Here is a 10,118-nt window from a genome sequence, read left to right as displayed (position 1 = left end):
TGTCTATTTCACTGCTAAATTTTGACCATAAGATAGTACACATTTAGTTCAAGAGTAGATTGATTTAATATGTTACCTGAATACAACCTGTGTAGTAATAATTGGGGGTGGGGAATGTGTATGTGTAATGGATTTTAATTTTTTTTATTTTAATGTTAGAATTGACACCTGATCCTTCCTCTGCTAGGGTCTTTGAAATCTGTGAACTTCATTGTTCAGATCAGTCTTTCCGGGATATCTGTGTAGGTACAGGACAGACGGGAATCATAGCATAGAGTCGATTCCCGGTAGTACTTGCTAATTAACTGGTGGGTTGTGCCTCATGACATTGCTAACATCTGCTTACTGGCTTTAGTGAAGTTGGCGTAACATGTTTCCAAGTGTGTCGTTCAGAATTAATGCTGGCATTGTGCGCTCAGTTTCTAACTTCCTTGGTTTTCTGTTAGTGTTCTCCGTATGATAGTGCGGTGTCTCTGGACTTGCGAACTCTCTCTTCCACGTGTTTTTAGCTGGGACAGACCGCACAGAGAGAAGCACCAGTGTGGTCCGACAGTGCTCTGTGCTCTGCTGGTGGAGAGCCAAGCAGTGGAGGCTGGAGGAATGTTCTGGAGATCGGACCTTGCAAAATGAACCTAAGGGAAGTTCAAAATCCATTTTAAGTAAAGGCCTGTGAAGAGCTAAGACCAGAACTTACTTGGGGCTGTACTTCAGGCTTTGTGGTGTCTGCTGTAACTGGGGACAGGTGAAAATGCACCCGAGAGGACCTTGCCTCTGGAACAATGCTCTAAGATCTGAAACGACACACACGTAGTTTAGGAGCAGATCATAACCTGGGACCAGAATAAGCCAATGGCCTGTATGACAGTAGATAGCAGCGTAGACAATGGCGAGGTATTGATAACCATCCTCAGGAATGCTGTGCCGTTCATTCATAACCAGTGTGACCACACAAAGTTCCGAATGTGGGCCTGGCGGCCTGGCTCTGCAGACAGGTGCCCTTGCTGTCCTTGCAGAGCACCTAGGTTCAGGAACCCATATTAGTCAGCTCACAACCACATGTATCTCCAGTTCCAGGGGATCTGTTGCCCTCTCCTGGCCTTTCTGGGCACTGCACACAGGGTGCACATCCATAACTCAGGCATGCACATGCACAGATACACATAGAATAAAAGCATATTAAAAATACAATAAAAACATTTAAAAATGCAGAACTTGGAATACTGTGGTGATTGATCTCAAAGGAGATAATTACTGCAGTAATTACAACGACAGCCGCCACATGTTATCAAGAAACTTAAAAGTGTGTGAAGACTTTTGACGTCGGGCCGGAGAGATGGCTCAGCAGTTGTGAGAACTAGCTGCCTTTCCGAAGGACCTAAGGTGGATTCCCAGCACCCGTGTAGCAGCTCACAACCATCTATAACGCCAGTCAGTTCCAGAGCATTCCACACCCTTTTCTGACCTCTACACCAAGCACGCCTGTGGTATAGACATACATGCAGGCACAGCACCCATATATATATAAAGAGTAAATAAATTAAAGAGATGTTTTGACTTTAAAAAATCCTGCGTTAATGGCCGGAGACCACATCTCGACCCAGTAGGACTGCACCTCCCACGTCTCAAAGCGTTGAAGCACAGCTAACTGACGTTGGCTGTGAACTTGGTCACGCATCCGCGTCCCTAGACCACTATTTACTGGAAGGCTAGCTTTTCATCATTTGGGCCCATTTCCTAAGAAACAGAATTCCCCAATTAAGAAGTAGTGACTATAGTATTTGAATAATTTATGTAGATGACAAAAACGATGAATTTTGTGAACATTAGACATTTAATATCCTGTTGGTAGAAAATGGTGTTTCTGATGTAGATTGTCAGTGACTTAAACTTTTCTAAACATACAGTGCTTTGGGGTGGGGAAAATGAAAAATGCATTAAAAAATACAATGCTTTAATTTTGACATACAAGACAGTTCCGTCCAGGACAAGGTAATGCAAGGTTTTCTCCTCTGCCCTGGGGGATCTTATAATGTATACCTTCACAGTCTTGGGAAATGAAATAACAATGAGTTTTGTAATTAACGTCTCTTCTTGTGCAAATTTGAACAGCTCCAGGAGGCTAAGTTCTGGGTGGAGGCTGCCTGCCATTTGCTGGTGTTCAGAACAGTGTGACCCCATGTTCTCAGACTGTTATTTTTGTTAGAGCTAAGTTTCTCAGTGTTTAAAGATCTGGTTTTTTTTAAGTTATTTTGAGTGCTGACTTTTTAACAATTTGTCTTGTTTTTTAATTATATTTCTGTGTGTACACACACACACACACACACACACACACACACACACACACGTGTGCACATACATGCAGTACCCATGGAGGCCAGCAGAAGGCATCAGATCCCCTTCTGGAGTTACAGGCAGTTGTGAGCAGCCTGTGGTCGGTACTGGAAACCAAACTGGTCCTCTGCGAGAGCAGTACACACGCTTAACCTCTGAGCCGCCTCTAGCCTCTTGAGGCCTGGCTTTTGAGAAATTGTATACTCCATGCTGGATGCTCATCCCTGGCATTAGGTCCTGACTACAACTGAATGGAACAAGATGGCTGGTGCTCTAGGACTTCACACTTCATTGTGGTCATATTGATTTGGTTATTGTTAAAAATGGGTTATGTAGGTCTACAGGCCCTTTAGTGCTGATGGTTTCAGTGGTTAGCTGTCTTTGAGAAGATGAAATGACCTTTCTAAATCAAGTCTAGGGACGTGTGATTTATAAGGTGATTATTTCACCTTATTTCTAAGTTGTTGCTTTTTAAAAAACAAGATGACTTGCAAGTGCTTTGCATTTACCAAACACCATAGTAAGAATCTGTAAATACAGGAAAAACCAGCTGGTGCACGCCTGTAACTCCAACACTTGGGAGGCAGAGGCAGGTGGATCTCTCTATGTTTGAGGCCAGCCTGGTCCAAAGAGTGAGTTCCAGGGCAGCCAGGACTACACAAAGAAACTCTGTCTGGAAAAAAAAGAATGGAAAGAAAAACAACTAGAGGCAGAGACAGGAGGATCTCTGTGAGTTCCGGGACAGCCAGTGCTACATATTGAGATCCTATCTTAAAAGAGAAGAAAAAGAAAAGAAAAGCCCTACATTGTTTCAGCCATGAGTGGTGGACAAGCTGTAATCATAGCTGATGAATATCTTCACAGATTTGAATTAATTTTTACGCTAGTTCCATATTTGTACAAAATACTAAGTCAAAATTTATAAAATTTATATAGATGCTTTTGGTGATGAATTAGGCCCAGAGTGGTAGAGCACACCTTTAATCCCAGTACTGGGGAGGCAGAAGCAGGAGGATCTCTGAATTTGTGGCCAGCCTGGTCTTCAGAGCAAATTCCAGGACAGTCAGTCAAAATGCTGCACAGAGAAACATTGTCTCAAAAAGCAAAAAGCAAAAAAAAAAAAAGAAAGAAAGAAAAAGAAAAAGAAAATGATGAATTATGAACATAACCCAGAAATTTTGTCTCATTTTACCCAGATGTCTCTTACACAAATTGACATGGCTTTCTTAGGAAAGTGATACAGAGTTCCCAATATACCTGAAGTGAAGAAGTACAGGTAGAATTGTGTTTTCTAGTATAATCCTTTTTCTTCACTGAAAGGCTTCCTCTCCTGCACACACCACTCAGTTCCACATCTTCAAGCTCACTGTTAACACTGTGGCTCGCTCAACAAGGCCAGGTTACGGATGAGGTTTTAAAGCATCAGTTCTGGGGCTGGAGGTATGACTCAGCGGTCAAGAGCACTTACTGATCTAGAGGACCCCCCCCCCCTTCTGTTCCCAGCACCCACGTTAGCTCTGAAGCATCTGTAACTCCAGTCATGGGGAATCTGATACCCTCTTCTGGCCACCGACAGGTAGTGCATGTGTGTGTGAGACTTTTGAGCCACCATATGGATTATGGGACTTGAACCCGGGTCCTCTGGAAGAGCAGCCAGTGCTCTTAAGCCATCTCTCCAGCCCTGTGTGTGAATTTTGAAACATGGAGCATACACACACACAAATAATAATGATAAACCTTAAAAAAAAAAAAACGTGTTAGCTCTTTTCTGACAGGTTTCCTTGCTTGTCCACTAGATTATTTCTGGTCCACATGCTTCAGATATCCCAGGGTACACAAAAACTGAAGCAACTTAGCTTATCAAAGAAAATAAACTTGGCTTCAAATAGAGTGCTTAGCATAAGATCTGTGGCCAGTGTCTGCCTCTGGGGTGGCACAGTACTGCTCTTGTGGTCCTTGTTACCCCAGCTGGAAGGCGGCATACAGACAGGAAACGAGCCTTTCCTGCACGGGCGTCTAGTCTATGTAAGTAAGCAGAATACAGTGACAGTCCGGTTTTGAGTTTTGCCTTCTTTTGTTTTTCAGACATCCAACTGTGCCTAGTGTTAGGAAAAACTCCTAATAATATTGGTCACCATGCAATCTGATGACATCATCCTAAAACAGTACCAAGCATCTTCATCTAATACTCTTTCAAACTTACTTGAGCAAATTGGCATGCCAGCATTTCTCCCACACTCGGGCTGTTAGAACTCTAAGCGGATGTGCAAGGAGCCGTTTTTTTTTTAAAGGGGGCTACTAAAGTGTGTAGAACTTCTTTTTTGTAATGTAGAGAGGTTTTGTGTGCATGGACATTTGTGTTGTCTTAGGCTTTTCTAATTCAAAAAATTGAAAATCAACCAGAATCACAGAGCTCATTTGTAAATAATAGTTGGGAAGTCAGTAGAAGATAGTTTGATTCCTAGGGAAGCTTGTGATCATGTCCGTGAGAGAGGGAGAAGCAGTGGCCTTCCGTCCTTCCCACGTGGTTAGGGAAGGCTAAGTTCACCGGTGTGGCTGGTTCTCAGTTGCCGTCTTAGCATCTGTTGTAGAGCAGGTTTGTCTTTTTACCTCCAGGAGGCTCCAACTTGCGCATCTTTCCTTGACCAGAAGTTGCTCTTTTAGCTGGGGATGTGGCGCAGTTAGTAGTGTGCTTGCCTAGCATTCATGAAATCCAGGTTCCCTTCCCAGGACCACACAAAAACAGGACATGGTAGTACCCACCTGAAATCCCAGCACTGGGAGGTGGAGGCAAGAGGATCAGAGACTCAAGGTCATCCTCAGCACTAGCAACCAGCCTGGGGCACATAAGACTATCTCAAAAGAAACAGAAATGACTTGGTTGTGTGGTGTTGGGTGGCCCGATTTTAAGAGAAGATCATTTCTTCCTGAGCTAGATGGAGGGAGTGGAGAAGGTGACATGGCATTGGCTTTTGTGAAGCGTCTTCAGAACAGAAGGACCTCTGACATTTCCGACTGGCCGAATCCCAGGAAGCAGTGCTTTTTGCAAATCAGCTGCCCGTGTCTTTGGACTACTTCCTTCAGAAAGTCTGGACTTTCGCAGCTTTGCTGAGCTCAGAGGTTCCCTTCTCATCCTCAAATTTCAACAATTTCCTCTTCCTGTCTTCTCCACTTACTTGGGGAGAACAGTACAAAATCATGTCTGCATTTACCGATTCTTGGTAAATTCTGGGATGGGAGTTTGGAGGCACTGGAGCACGGAGACTAGGGAGAGCCCTCCATCTCCAGGTCAAATGGTCAAGGAGGACATTCAAGGCCACGTAGAAGCCAAAGCCTCAAGACATGGAGCATTGGCCTGTGTGTAATTCAAAACTCAATAAAAACTGTGGGTGGGAGACCTCACCCGTGTCCTCTTTTCCCACCAACACGTTACTTGCAGTTTTAACAACACGTCTCTGAGTACCTGTACCTTTCTTGTTCCGTGGTAGGTGGTATTGCCTGTTAGTTAAAATGTTATCTTTTATAAAAGAGTCCTGCTTCTTATCATGATGTACGTGACTTGAACAATTGTTTCATATTAAAACTATCTCTTCCCTATGTACTGTTGACATATGCCTCTTTTGGGGATATCAGTTCAGTACTTTTATACAAACTCAAGTGTGTTCCACATTGGTGACATGTGTTCTGGCAGTAGGTTGTCCTTTTGTTCTTAGTGTGTGTCTTAAGTCATACATACACCAGTGCTGTGGTCTGTGGCAAAATTACTGTAATTCAAATTGGAAAATAAAAGGTTTTCAGACTTTGTCCAACCTTTATTTCTATGGCAAAGGAAATTACTATGTAATTCTAATTATGCCGAATGCTGGTATGTTTTAAGCTACTGTATGAGGTAAGTGAAACATCAGTGTTTATGGTTTAGTTAGTAAAGGCTCTGCAGTCTTTGAGGTGTGGGAGGAGTGAAGTTTGGTGGTAGCAGCTCATGGCATTTATAATACAATAAATACATCTTAAAGTTTGGACCTGTTCAGCGTGGTAGTGTAAACTCATAACCCCAGTGCTTAGAACCTGAGGCTGGAGACTCTGGAGTTAGAGACCACTCCCAGCTAGGTAGCAAGACTGTGTCAAGAAGAAAGAGTCCATCTACCTGCAGGGAGGACGTCTGAGGAATTCTCTTAGCTGACATCCACTGATGACTCACAACTGTACTAAAATCAAATCAATGGCACCAATCTTTATTAATTCAAAACTTACTGAGGCAATTAAGACAATTATTAAGATAGCAAAACTCACATTTGCTTAGACTTTGTGACCATGTTCAAGAACATGGATGTTACTTAGTTTGTAACTGTCTGATGATAGAATTTGATAATGAAAGGCATAATCATGATTTTAAAAATATTTAACCAGGAAAGCACGTTTTCATTTTTTATTTTCAAGGTGCTTATTTAAGAACACTAGTTTTGAAACATTCTTGGCTGGAACTGGAGTGATGGCTCAGTCCTTGAGAACGCTAGCTGCTCTTTGCAGGGAACTCAAGTTCCGTTCCCAGCACCCAAGTCAGGCAGCTCACAAGCTCCTGTAATTCCAGTTCCAGGGGATCCAAAACCCTTCTGCCCTCTGCAGACATCTGCACACACACAAAGAGACACAACATAAATAAATAAACATTTTAAAGTCTTTATCATTAAAATTAGTACCCAAAGAGGTTGTAGTAATATTTGGACATTGCAAATTTGCATATTTTAAATTATATGTTTAAAGTAAAAACAAATGCTGATGTGTGCTTAAGTTATATATCTTTCTAAAATTTCCCATTTAGACTTTATCAATCAGAACTGCTCTGACGGAGGAAGAATTTCCTATACCAGTGAATATTTTTCCAAGTAAGTGTGTACCTAGGTTGTGTTCATGCTTCTGAGGCTGCATCAGAGCTCGGTATGCTGGTCATGGTATATCCTGTATTTTTTATTGTACAGCAATAACTTATCCAGTCTCAAAGACACTACACGGTGCCAGGATTCCATTTCTATCTCATGTGAGTGTCCATATTTTCATAGGTCTATTTTTTGTGTGTTAAAAAGTTTAGTACCACATCTTAGGAGTTTATTTTGGTCTAACATTTGACAAATAGTCTTTTTCTATTTCTATTTAAATCAGAGTTTTAAGGAAGTACTACTATGAATTAATAAAGTGTTCAGGGCCGGGTGTGATGGCACAAACCTTTTATCTCAACACTGGGAAACAGGCAGGCGGACCTCTGCAAATTTGAGGCCAGCCTGGTCTTCATAGTGAGTTCCAGGCCAGCCAGCTACACACAGTGAGACCCAGTCTCAAAATAACAATATAATAACAACAACAAACTAACATAGTAACTAGTGGGTCATCCACATTATTATCTTTTCGTGGTTTACACACAGGTTACGCTTCTCAAAGAAACTGAAACCAGCTTGGTAACTGATGGCATTGGGTCAGATGTGGGTAGTTTTTAAAAGGCTTTACAGGGTTACATCGGTTACATTCTCAGCTCCGAATCTCTCTCCTCGGAGATACTATACGTGTACAGTTCCTCCCGCCCGCCCCACACACAGTGCTGGAGTTTAACACTGAACATGCCTGCCACCCATTAGTGTCTTATTCCGAAGTCAGAAGACAAGCAGAGATTCTGTTTTCCCATCCGTCCCTGTCCTTGTCATCGTTGTTTCCAGGGAGATGCTTGAGTCATGTGTGCCCTGTGAGGACCGTCAGCCTGTGGACTCCGTTTGCAGAAATGATGGATGCAGGCCTTCTTGAATGATAACTTGTAAGCCTGTCTCCTCTGGTGTTACTCTACTTCAGATTCCTTTAAATAAAGCTAGTTTTTAAGGCGAAGCCCTGGTTATTGTAAGTGTTTGAACTTTCTCTCTCATTAGGAGGGGTAGGTGTGACTGCATTGGCTTTGGGTGAAATAGAGCCAACAGAAGGCTAAGCGGAGCTCTGGCCTGGAATATGCTGGGAGTGTTTATGCTAATATCAGGAAGAAATCCTTCTGGTCCTGATGTATACATACATACATACATACATACACACACACACACACACACACACACACACACACACACACCCTGTGTGCCAGGAGTGTTTATGCTGATATCAGGAACAAATCCCAAATCCTTCTGGTCCTGACACACACACACACACACACACACACACACACACACACACACACACACAAACCAGATGAGGAGTCAAAAGTTAAATCTGTGCAACTTTAACATTGTAAGTAATACAGAAGATACAACTAAATACTCACCTTGCAGGGGAGACACCATGATCAAGAAGGTGGTCTGGGGCAAGGGTAGGGTGGTGGGGTGGGGAGGGGCTAGAGAGATGGGTAACAGTTCTAGCTGCTCTTCCAAAGGTTGGAGTTCAAGTCCCAGCACCCACTGGGCAACTCACCACCTTCTCCAGTTCCAGGGGATCTGATGCTCTCTTCTGGCTTCTCTGGGTACTGCATGAACACGGTACACGGACATAACAGGCAAAAAACAAAACAAAACAAAACAAAACAACCAACCAACCAAACAAACAAAAAAGAAAACCCCAAAAACACCCAAACACATATAAAATGCATACTACTTAGTGGTCATCATGGCATACATCTTTAATCCCAGCACGTGGGATGCAGAGCAAAAGGCATGCAGATCTCTGTGAGTTCAAGGCCAGCCTGGTCCAGGATTACAAACAGATGTCATATCTTTTGCTTTAAAATTTAAAAATTTGGCATTAGTGAGTAGGTTGTGGGGTCACATAAGTATGACCCCAGCACTGGGGAGGGTGAGAGGTTGAGACAGGAGAACTGAGTTGAAGGCCAGCCTGGGCTACATAATGGGAGAGGGTGGAGATCTCAGCAGATCAGTAGCCTGGGCTAGATCTAGCAAGTTCTAGATCAACCTGGGCTACATGGTGACACCTTGTCTCCAAAATGAATGAATGAATAGTATTTTTCCTTAAGAATCTTTCTGTTTATATATTTTGTTATATGTGTAGAGGCCAGAGAACAATGTACAGAGTTGGTTCTCTCTCTTCACCATGTGGGTCCTGGGGCTTGAACTCAGGTTGTCAGGCTTGGCAGCAAGCTCCTTTACCTGGACCCTTTTTTTTTTTTTTTTTTTTTTATCTTTTGAGACAGGATTTCTCTGTGTAGCTTTGGAGCCTGTCCTGGAACTCACTCTGTGGACCAGGCTGGCCTTGAACTCACAGAGACCCACCTGGCTCTGTCTCCCAAGTGCTGGGATTAAAGGCATGTGCCACCGCTGCCCGGCTTGACTTTCTTTTTTCAATCATCCATTTAGTGTATAGTGGCAATTTACTTGTTTTTATTGCTATATAATATCCTGTTGTGTATATATACTTGAGAAACATTTGGATGCTTTCCAGGTTTAAAATTTTAGATTTACTTTATGTGTGTGAGTTTTGCCTGGTGTGTCTATACATTGGCATGCATTGCCCTTAGAGGCCAGAAGAGGGCGTCAGATCTTCTGGAATTGGAGTTACAATTCATGGGCTGCCTTGTAGGAACTGAGCCTGGGTCCTCTGCAGAGCAGCAAGTGCTCCTGACTTGTGAGCACCTCTACAGCACTTGTCAAGGACATTTTTTCACATAAGGATCTTATCATCTGCCTCAGAGAAGACTAGAGCATAAAGGAGTCTTTCTTAAATTCCTTCAGCTTAAGCCAGGCTGGGGGGTGGGGTGGTGTAGGCCTTTAATTCCAGAACTTGGGAGGCAGAGGCAGGTGAATATCTGAGTT

The sequence above is a fragment of the Peromyscus leucopus genome, chromosome 14, assembly GCF_004664715.2.
Source record: "Peromyscus leucopus breed LL Stock chromosome 14, UCI_PerLeu_2.1, whole genome shotgun sequence".
Taxonomy (NCBI): Eukaryota; Metazoa; Chordata; class Mammalia; order Rodentia; family Cricetidae; genus Peromyscus; species Peromyscus leucopus.
Note: the sequence above shows the minus strand (reverse complement) of the source record.